The following is a 12,219-nucleotide window of genomic DNA, read 5'->3' as shown; positions in this document are numbered from 1 at the left end:
TTCTATTTTTCAAATCATAGATAAGCTGTGTCTTTCTTATTATTATTCTTCGCTTTACTTCCATCTTTCTCACTATGGCGGTAGGAAGAGGCACTTTCTTCGCAAGATGGTCCAATCCAGTTGGTCTTCCTACAAAGGATCCTGTTTAAGAGCGCCCTTTACTCTACTACTCGTTTTAAAACATCTTCATTTGTTACTATCTCCTTCCAATTTATCATTTCTATCTTCCTAAAACATCACATTTCGAAGTTATCTAAATATTTCTTCTCTAACTTCCGTGATGTCCAAGCCTCCTACCATACAATTCCATGCTGCATATGTAGCACTTCATCAGCTTCTTCCGCAGTCCAATATTTAAGCCTACTACTTAGGAGTGATATTTTTTTGTTGAATGTTTCTTTTGCCATGGCAATTCTTGACCTGATCTCTTTGGTGCAGTAAGTGTCTCTCGTCAAAATTCTTCCTAGGTATTTGAAATTATCGATATTTTCAAGATCTGTTTGTCCTATTCTGATTCGTAAGAGCGAATTTAATTTCTTATGACTTTCGACTTCTTTGATGTTGATTTGCATTCCATATTGTTTCCCAGTGTTAACTATTCTGTCCATCACCTCTTGTAGTTCTTTCTCGGTACTAGCTACAATAACTGTCGTTCGTAAACCTCAACTTGCCACTGATCTATCCCCTAATCTTAAAAACTTCTATTTTCATTATTGCTTCCTTCATTAAACATTTACTGTAAATGTTGAAAAATTAAAGTGACCTACAACGGCCTTGTCCAATTTCTCTCCCAACCTCCAAACTCTAGATTTTTCTTTGATTCCGGCGCAAGTTCACTCTATGTCCTGTGTACAGATTGAGAATGAATTGACGACCTCTCCATTTTACTCCAGTTCCTTGAAGTATTTTTTCCAGAAGTTTGGTTCAATTGACTTGTTGATAGCTTTAGGCCAATCGATGAAGCACAATCATAACTCTTTCTTTACGTGAAGAACTCATTCTGGAATAATTCTCATCTACCAAATAGCATCTTTGATACCTCTCCCTTTCCGGAATTGAAATTGAAATGAAAAAATGAAATCTTTGAGTTTTACGTCTCACGATTATGCCGGTTAGGCTAAAGGAGACGGCGATGATGAGTAATGAATGAAATGATGGAATGAAGAAAGTGGGAGGAAACGGGAGAACCCCGAGAAAACCCACGTACACGATGTTTGTCGACCACAGAGGTCACTTGGCGGGGGCTGGGGGAATTGAAATTGATCTTCCTCTAACATTTCTATCTTATTTCCAGCTGCCTGTTCAGTATGCGCGCAATAATCTTTCCAGTGTGGAAAATAAGACTATAGTTCTGTAATCGCTGGACTTCTTTGCTTGCTATTTCTCAGGTAATGGAACCATTGTAACATGTAAAGAATCTTTCAGCCATTTTCCTCTCGGGTATATTTTATTAATAAATGAAGTGAGTACTTTCATTGCAGTATCTCTAAGCCCTCTGATGTATCGTCGTCTTCAGTGGCCTTTTTCTTTCTCACACATCTCCATGCCGATCACCATCTTGTGGTATATTCGGCTTTTAGAACAGTTTCCTGTTCTAAAGACAAGATGGTGCCCTGACCTCTACCCCCTTATCTACCTCGAAAGAGGCAGTTGGAACTTGGTAGAGTCATTACCACGGGAGTCAATTGGTCTCCATCTACAGCGAACACCGTTTAAGGCGTTGCTCGCTTTCTCCCACGAGGAGGTGTAATTTGGGTTTTCCCCTTAATTTAAAATGAAATCTGGAGGCATTGCTTAACCTCAATAGTACTTTAAATTTTTTTAAAAATATATGGTTATGGCTTGTTATATGCTTCATGTTGATTGGCGGTAAAGCTTGTTAAATATTGCACTGCTCTAAAGGTCAACTGTTAACAACTGTCTGTAGTTTCTATGGTGTGTTCATTGTTTGAAATGCGCAGTTGCTAAATTATGTTATGCTTAACATGAAATAAATACTTGTGGATTACATATAAGTAATTACAACTAGAGTTGTCACCTGTCCCAAATTAGATGGAATGTTCTGAATTTTCAGTAAATTCCCAGAGTCTCGAATAACGCCTAAATGGACGCATTATATGGCGGGATGCTAAACTATCCAAAACACTTGCAAAATTTGAGATATAAATTCTTAGTGACCTTTATAAATTAGGGACCCATTATATGGCGGAACGCTAAACTATCCAAAACATTTGAAAAATTTGAGGCAGAAATTCCTAGTGATATTTATAAATTAAGGACCCATTATATGGCGGAATGCTAAACTATCCAAAACATTTAAAAAATTTGAGACATAAAGTCTTAGTGACATTTATAAATTTTGATACACGATGTGTATTTAGGGATGCGCACGAGACAAGATTTGAGGCTGTCTTGTCTCGAAAATGTGCTGTAAAAGTGATGTCTCGACTCGAAAAATGTATTTTTCTCTATTGGAAGAGCAGTGTCTCGACTCGAATGTTGTCAGGAAAATTCTGTCTCGACTCGTCTCGTGCACATCCCTATGTGTACTTATATCTATCAAGATATCAATATGGTTCTTCGTTAAATTTTTCATGTTGGCAACCGTGAAATCATATTATTTGCTTGTACCGGGTCAATGCTTCATAACTTTTGTTTAAGTAATCTCCAATAAGCTGGTGTTGCTAGTTTTCTGTTTTGTGTACTTTTATGGAATTAAATTTTCATTTATGAATATATGGATTTTTTTATATTATTCTTAATCAATTACTCCATGTACGTACAACTTTGGGCATGAGAAACAGCCGATTTGTAGAAGTTCGATAAGTGTGTCCTGCTTTAAAGTTATCAAAGATGTTAACTCTAATTACAACTTTAGTTACTTATACCGGTAATAGAGCCGTCATCGTCTTAGTAAACAGCAAAACATCATTATTTCTAACAAAAAGAGGCAGGCAGCAAACGGAACGGAACGGCAACTGTTAAATATTAGGAATTCACAGACTGAGACAGCTCCCTTTATAATAAGGATTTGCAGTGATGACTAAACTTCACGCGCCTGTTGCAAACAGCTGATCTTAGGATCTATTGAAAATTAGACGTTCGTTGGTAAAATAAGAGCCGCAGTAGCGTAGACAGTAAGGTGTCTGTCTACCTGCCAGATAGGCGGCTCGGATTCAATTCTCAGTGATGGCGGAAAGTTTTTCTCGTCCTATCCTCGCTTCAGTGCGGCTCTGAGATTCACCCACAGCGCCTTTAATTGGGTACTTGGAACAACCTGGTAAATTACAGGGGCCGCAGTATGGTGCTCTACATCACCTTCGTAAGTGCCTAAGCGAAGATTGTGTTGGAGCCGTTACCTCTAAACACAACCTGTGGGCCTTCAAAGCCTGCTTTGACCATTACTTAGTTTCATATCTGCCACAAGTTAACATTTATTTACTCTTTCTTCTGAAACAATAGTTTACTTAATATGTTCTTCTTTCAGATCTTAATTTCAAGTAAAGAAAAACTGGTCGAACGAGAAGAAAGTACATAATTTCTACCACACTCATCAGGCTAGCTCCAAGGAAAAGACCCAACACGCCTCCAACAGAGACTGTAAAAGGAAAGTGAATAAATAAATATTAGTCAATAATATTAAGTTAAAAAGTATGACTAGTAGAAATATTAAACTCAAAACATATCGTCATAATTGAAAACTTATTATAACATAAGACATTCTTCTGTATCACTAATCGCAATTAAGCTTATATGCCTTGTGCTTTTTCTTCTGCACAAGCCGGAAAGCGCGATACATTATCGGCAAGTACTGTGGAAATTAATGAGGAAGCAACCCGGTTAGGGTCGGCAAGACACATTATAACTGGAATACATAAAACATCTTTCTTACTTAAATATTAAAGTTAATAAACTAATAAACATTACGTTTTTTTATTTTCCCCATTTTTTTTGGACAGTTAATACCATAAATTTACAATATCCACAGTACCATTATATTCGAGTTGAGTTAATTTTGAGTTTAACGTCCCGTTCAGCAGCGAGGCTATAAGAGACATGAACTTACTGATTAACGTGGTATCCACATGAGCTCCCGCCGGGAATCAAACCCGGGTCTCCCACGCAATGTTATATTTGAAATTAACACACACATCGTAATTGCGTTCGAAAGACTAGCAACAACACTTAAATCATTGAGAAACATATCATCCTTCAGACTGTGTACTTCGATCAGGGTCTGAAAATGTAGTCTTCGTCGCATTCCCATGTGACATGCAATACTTGCCGATAATGAGCAGGAAACTCGTTTAGCTAACACAAGGTGAAAATAAGAATGTTGATATTCACTATATCTTATTGATAAAGAATCGTAACTATATCAAGTGTTTGTGTATTACAGTTTCAGTTCCAAGGAGAGATATTATTTTAAAATGTTATTAGATTAATGAAAGATAAGGATCGCTAGACGCTATTTACTTTCAGTTACACTACTTACGAACCCAAACTCGCCTTAGGGCCAACTGACACATTATTTGCAGGTGCTTATGCGCCGCGTTCTCGAACTCGAGCGAAAAAATCACACACAATTCTATTCAATCATTGTGCGTTCGTTGCACTTTCTAACAACACTAGATCTCATAATAACTCATCATTGACAAGGCACAATCGGATAATTTTGAAAACTGAACATTTAATACTTATAGTGTCAGCCATGAAACGAGAAATAAGGTTTCGTGTCCATTTTTTTTCACGTCTGGTTTTGTAAATTTACGTGCAACATTTACGCCCTGATTTTTCCCCCTTAATTTCATCTAGGAGCTATCAGAGTCTTTCTGCATCACGAGAGGTCCACGAAGGATGTCATATAACAACCAGAGATGGAGTGGGTCAGTGGGTCAAGTGGGTCAAGTTTTCTGAGTGGGTCAGTGGGTCGTGGGTCAACAGCATGTGACCCACTGTGACCCACCACCCACCGTGACCCACTGCGACCCACCACCCACCATGACCCACTGCGACCCACCGACTCAGTATGATCTACTGACCCCATCTGCTCACTGCATTGTAGACAGTATCTTCTGAAGACTGGTAAATTTGTTTTCGTTTTACTTTCAAGGCCTTCATTTCCTTTCCTTTTCCACTTGTTTCTGTCTATTTACCTGAGGTGAGTATATCTAACCAAGTGAAAAAAGAACTTCAAGACTTTTGGATATTGATATTTTTAATTGTAATAATAGCAATAGAACTTTACTACTACTTGGCTTTCGAGATCTGTGAGTTTTTAGAGGAGCTAACTACTGGAAAAAATACATTTTTGAATTACTGTAATATATAAATTATTATATAAAAATTTAATGTAACTATGTGTGCCTGATCATCACGGTCAAATTGCAAAGTCAAATGAAATTACTTGTGGTATATAGTTAGGCCTTAATCCAAACTGGGATGTTTTGCTTTTATTATAATGCATAATATCCTAAGGAGATAGAGGAGATCCGAATTTTTGCAAAATAATAATAAAAAAAAGTATCTCACAAACCGTTAAACTTACGGAGCTGAAATTCAGAATGTGTCCTAGCATTTTTTTAAATTCTCCTTTATGTGTGTGGAGGGAGGGGGCACTTTCTATATATGGAAAATTGGTAGTGAGTTGGTTTGTAAAAATGATTGAAAACGATCGATGTTATTTAAGAAAAAAAATCAGAAACAAAAAATACAGTGCTTGGCTTCATATATCCATTGCTTTCTACTACAGTATAATAATTGCTGAAGCTTATGTTTATTATATGAAGCGCTTTCAGCACAGGGCAATCAACCCAAAAACTTGTGACTAAAATAGGCATAAAATTTGTACTATAAGCTTAATTATACTGACATTTTAAGTTTGGATTGTACGCATAATTATATGGAAAATTTTACACTTTTTTCCCTTTACGTTGGTCTACTTACTTTGATTTGGAACTTTGAAATTTCATCCTTTTTTCCACTGAAAAGTATTGATAATTCAACAAGGAAATAATTATACTATGATAATTTAATTGAAATTCATCGTAATTTGGCACATGTCAAGCAGCAGTGTGGTAGTTGAAGGGGAAGAAGGAGGGAAATTCCTATTCACTTCTGAACATTCCAGGAACCTCGTTCTCTTTCGCTTTCTAGACGGGGGAGGGAACTTGGTAATGGCATCAAACTTTCATGTGTAATTGCAAAAATTAAATTTATAAACAAATAAGAAATCATCAGTTTAACAGGCTTTAATTGATAATTTATTCACAAGATTCCTTATCGAAGGCGTGGTAGATGAAGTTTCTGTTCTCCATGAGTCGACATTTGCCAACTGACATGGTCGATATGGAAAAGATGTTGTATGGTGATAGAGAGATGATACTTCTTGCTCAGTATTTCAAAACTGACTAAGAAAAATCGTTATCAGACTTAAATCTAACAAGCAGATTGTCGATGAGTAGTTGCAGAAATCCGGTAGAAGTATTATCAATTTCCACGACAGAGTGCGAACGGGGATTTCCCCTTATGAATTTACAGATGACATATTATAAATAGACTAAGTGCTCAAACATTGTCTAACTTGTTGTTCATCAATGTTAATGGCCCACCGCTAGACAAGCTCAAAGTAGACGAGCTAGTTATTTCTTGGCTGAAGGATGGACATCATTCCGCTGCGGATGATTTACCACGAAAAAGTTACCAACAGGAAATAAACCCGATTTCAGATTTGTTTTAAGTGGAAAATTACGAGTTATAGAAAATGTATACTTGTATTAGTAATGGCTTATTTGTGTTATTCAACTTTGTACCTATTTTTTAGTAAGTCTCTTCTATGCTTTAGGTAAACTACTTTGAATAAATATTCATAATAATTGCAATTATGCGTATTTGTAACTTAAATTTAACGTGGTGTTTTAGTGATTACACAAATTACAATTATGAGCTTACTTTATGGAGATGCTCTCACATAGGGTACCCGAGCACCTTTATAAACTATGAAAAACTGATTTTTCAAGTTTTTAGTGAGAAAAATACTGTGAACTGAGAAACCATAACCTTTTCCATATTGTACAGGGGTATTTTCCTACGAATAGAAGTTTTTTTTTTTTTTTTTTTTTTTGAATGCGTTCAGAAATTAACACTTGCAAGAATACTCTCTTAGTACAAGTATATTTTAGGCACACGCTAATTTCCCCCCACTCAAACTGTTTCAATTTCCTCACTGACAAACACTTTACCATTTTATATCATAAAGGTCAGATCCACCGTTATTCTAACAGAGTGGTGGTTGAGGGATTGACTAGAAATTCAAACTTCGATTAGTGACAATTTCACAGTCTTGTTTTATTACAAGTGTAAACTCTTTAGTCAGTACAGAAGACGCCGTGGATCGTGTTCAGAGTTGATGACGATGTATTTTGGTTAGTCAGAGTAGGTCACAGTGGATGAGAGTGATTCATGGTGGGTGGTGGGTCACGGTGGGTGGTGGGTCAGAGTGGGTCACGGTGGGTGGTGGGTCAGAGTGGGTCACGGTGGGTGGTGAGTCAGTGGGTCGTGGGTCACGGTGGGTGGTGGGTCAGTGGGTCGTGGGTCAAGTTTTCATTGACCCACGCCAACTCTGATAACAACATTTACATCATATTTATTATTAGAATATACTGTGTAATGACTTGCATACTTTTAAACCTTGATAAATTCTCTTCATTGTGTTCTTGCAATCACTTCATCAAGGGAGGGGCTAAACCATAGTTTGCCGTTTTATCCAGTGTAAAGCAGGATTGAAGCCCATTTTATCCAGTGTATACCTGAGCGTGAAGGGTGGGGTGGGGTTGCCAGACGTCCGGCTTTTGGGCATAAAAATTGATGTCCGGCTTTGTACTCAAGCCGGACGTGCTTTTGTCCTCCTTTTCGAGTTTGGAGACTAATTAATGAAACAGAGAAGATTTAGGAGATGAATCAATGAAACAGGTTTTCAAGATGCTAAAAATATTGCCAGAATGGAAATAGGATAAATAAGTTGTTAGTACTATGACGTTATTAAATACTACGACTTAAAATATTATTAGTATTGCTGCCTGCTAATCAGTCATTTTGTAGTTGTACTTTTTGTATTAGTTTACTTTAATAATCTGTTATTTTCTATATTATTTTTTTCTTTTTCTTTAAAATGTGTTGTTTGATATAATATGGAAGCAAGCTTAAGTTTCGGTAAACGCAATTTTTTAAATGATTTTTTAAAAATCAAAGTGTCCTCCTTTTTTATTTTACAAATCTGGAACCCTAGCTATAGTCCCTATAGGCCCCCTTGGATCCGCGCCAAAAACAAAACGAAAATTGTCATCTATCTCGTCTCGTATATAATTAAAAAAAAAAAAAAAACTATTTCCTAACTCGACTCACTTCTCGTTTTCAATAATAGAATTATGATAACAGTAAATGCGGTCTCGACTATCGATTACTCGGTCCGAAATTAACCGTCCTAAAATCCCTAACAAAATGAGGAATAATCTTATTTGAATGATCTACTCAACCGTAACGGCTTCATAAGAATGTGACTTTGCTGAGGAGAAGCAGTATTCTATCAAGGTTTTAAATAATCCAGTCCTAAGATATATAAGTTTACGCTAACGTCTTTAAAGCCAGTAATTAACATGTGCGGCTCAACAGAAATAATGGCCGCCACTCTAAAACGGGCTGGAAACTTTTGTGTTGCCATTGCATATGGCAATAGTACCTACGTATATATATATATAAAAAAATTAGAAATTAAAAATAGTCAAGCAACCATCATTGGATCAGTTCGTTCATATGGATTGACCACTACACACACAGCCCGAAACGACTCAAAACGACACAAAAATGCATGTCTTCAAATTTGGACATACTTTAATGTGTACAAATGAATTGCCTTCTAATGGTGGACATAAGGAAATATGTCGATTTTTTGACATTACGGATATGTCCGCCATGAACATAAAAAATTGAAGCAACTATAGCATGTCAAAATGATCTACTGCTTTGTTTTCATTAGTTTTGACGGATTAGTATGTTATGTTTTGATCATTGGGGCAATGTTTGAGATGATATACTTGTACGTCAAAAATTTATACACATGCGCGGAAACGTGAGGCCAGTGATGCCAATTCCTTCAGAGCCGTTTTCCCTTCACAAGCTTCAGAATTTCCCATTTGCGGACAAAATTTCCCTTCATCCAAACCGTTCAAGTACTGTATTTAGTAAACGTATTTTTAATCGTTTTCGCTTCCACCCCCTCACCCCAATCTTATAACCACATACAAGCAGACCTGACAGCCTTCCTTTGAGCTTACGCAGAATTTGAACTTGATTTGTTGTTTAGGGATCTAAGGCGTCGCGATAGAGGAGGGGGAAGAATATGGAAAGGTGTAGGCTAGGACCTATGTTAAAGGTGCAATCTCTGCATTTGCCTGGTGTGACTGAGGAAAAACCCTATAAATACCTCGGTCAGGACGGACAACCTAAATAAATCATAAAGAATATTAAAAAAAATATTATGTAAATTTAATTCTATCCTAGATATTATGATAGATTTTAATATTAATGTAACCTAAGGTACATTATTTGGTATGTATATTAAGTATATATTTGGTATGTACTTACTTAAGAACAGCACTCCCATATTTACTGAAACGAATACGAACAGTTACAAAGAAAACTGGAGCTGCTACTGTCTTTGGCTGTACACGAGGAATGTTCGTAACCACAATACAAACTAAATTAAAGTTTAGAGATGCATAATTCTTAAGAATTTATAATTCTGTGCGCACAGTTACCATAAAATTTGTAAACTTACCCAAACACACACACACTAATGACCCAGTATTCTCCCATGTATACATATTTACATTCACGACACGCAGATTTTCTTCTCTTACATCGATTAATCCTCTTCACAATCAATTTTCTGGTTGGGAAAAACATCTTCTGATTGGGAAAACCAAACTGTTACAATAGTTGGAGTGATAATTTAATTGAGAAATATTTCATCTTATTGCATTGCATTTAATTTTGATAAAAGATTTTAAATAAACATTGTTGTAATGTTTCGAATTTAACTGAATATGTTGATCGATGTGTAATGTTGGTAAATATTAACGAATGCAAAGCAAGATAACTTGTGAGAATTTATATGAAATATGTGCAACGGATTATGTTTGGAATAAATTTGACGTTGAATGTATACTGAATTTTAATTAGATTAATCAGATAAGTAAATACATTCAATCTATAAATGATTGAAGAGAGGTTCAAATTTCCATGCAATATTGAGAGATTACAAGCAATTTCCCTTTTTCCCTTTTCTCCAAAATTTACTCAATATTTCCCTGCGCCAAGGGAAATTTACCTTCAATTGGCATCACTGCGTGAGGCGGTTGTCGTTTGTCTCTTGTTATCAGTGTTACAGATGTTGCACTTTGTCGCTTGATCTAGAAATTTTTAAGGATATTTTTTTATCAAAAACAATTGGTTCATTTAGCATTGTTAGAATAGAAATTTAACACCTTTAAATGATATCTAGTGACTAAACTAGCACTATTTCCACTAAAATTAATATTTCTAGCGTCTCCTTGCAGTGTGTTTAATGACAGTATTATTCACGTTGTTGGCAGTGTGTTTAATATCATTACGACATGTGTGTGTGCCCTATTACAGACAGGGTTGACACATATTTTTATGCCATATCAACACACTTCGGGCTCTATGTGTATGGGAATGAACAAATAGGTTTTCAAACAGAGATAATTGAGTGGTAAAGATTGCAGTCTTTAAACTGTTTATTTTTACTGCAGAAATTGAAAGATTAACCATAATCCATTAGTCACTTTGATTGAAGATTTCTAGACATATCTACTATATCTTCACAGCCAGATTATACTTCAAAACATTGATTTACGTACCTGCAATATCCAGTAAGTTCCTTGCAACTCTCATTCGCCTTCTAGTTTTTGCCATTTTTACAGTTATAACCAGTTTAGCATAATCCCCGAGTTGTATCTCGCCGTCACTAAAAATAAACGAAAAGAAGAGGAAAATTATTATAAACGAAAAATATCTTTATTTCGAAGAACACACACACAGACTAAGAAATAATCCAAAATACATGCATTAATAAAACGAATTACGCACTACGTTGAAGTTTAAGTGTAATATAGGAGATATGACAAAATAATAATAATAATAATAATAATAATAATAATAATAATAATAATAATAATAATAATAATAATAATAATAATAATAATAATAATAATAATAATAATAAAAACATCCGTACTCATTAGCGGTATTATATTAACGCGACTGACTCGTCGGGTCATTGCAATTTCTTAAAAGAATGCAGTTAATTTTTATAAATGCTTTTTAATTTTAGAATCATATAAATTTCAAAACATGATATTTTTCTTGTCGATTTTCAGCCAATCTTATGTCACCAAGGCAACACTTTCTCTTATACTGCTTTAATTCAAGCTTTTTTTTTTTTTTTTTTCGCGTACCCCTAGACACAGTTCGCCATCCAATTGTGTATCCCTGAAGATGTTTAAAAGAAATTAAATCGAAATTAACTTATTAAACGTAAATCACATGTTCTGCTGATTAAAAAGGGGGCAAATAGAGACACGACAAAAGGACAATCAGTGTACCAATCAAAAGACTGTTTACAGGGGGATAAAGTGCATATCCGAAAAAAAATTAACATGGGAAATTTCAAAGTATATGGGAGACATCCAGTTCTACTGAGGGGAATTTCCTCCTCATTCACCCTGGTAATTCGCACACTGAGGACAATGTTAAAAATTCAAGAGATGACTGAGCTTGTTTCCGGGACACCAACTCCTCGATTCTTGGTTGAATGTTCGTGAGTTCGAGAATCAGAGTTGATTCTGGATTCAAGCAATTTCCGTGCTTCGTTTTTATTGATGTTAATGCAGAGAAACACTGTTCATACAAGTAGAACTTATGTTGATGGAAATGAAAGAAGTTGTGAAATAGCACTGTCACTGATAAGACCGTATGCAATAAATGTTAACTGATTATTGGAAACATTAGACGCAAGTAACGTCATCTTGAAAATCGTCCATTAGAAAGAAAACAAAAATCTCCAACTATGATCATTCAAGAATATACTAATTGGAAATATGCTTATTTTAGAATTAAGTACCCCTGGTTGAATAGCAC

At 35.5% G+C, this 12,219-nt stretch overlaps 1 long non-coding RNA gene across 1 annotated transcript; it reads right to left on the bottom strand.

Moving 5' to 3' along the window:
• Positions 1–1,492: 1,492 nt before the first annotated feature.
• LOC145690336 (uncharacterized) lies at positions 1,493–11,025 on the bottom strand. The gene is made up of 2 exons (XR_014132194.1): positions 10,941–11,025; positions 1,493–3,598 (listed from the first exon to the last, which is right to left on the bottom strand). It is a non-coding gene; the product is annotated as an uncharacterized LOC145690336 (long non-coding RNA).
• Between the last annotated feature and the right edge of the window lie 1,194 nt (positions 11,026–12,219).

This window comes from Thermobia domestica, chromosome 1 (assembly GCF_964235325.1).
Source record: "Thermobia domestica chromosome 1, izTheDome1.hap1.1, whole genome shotgun sequence".
Lineage (NCBI taxonomy): Eukaryota > Metazoa > Arthropoda > Insecta > Zygentoma > Lepismatidae > Thermobia > Thermobia domestica.
The sequence above is the reverse complement of the archived record's forward strand: the minus strand, read 5'-3'. Positions and strand labels throughout refer to the sequence as shown.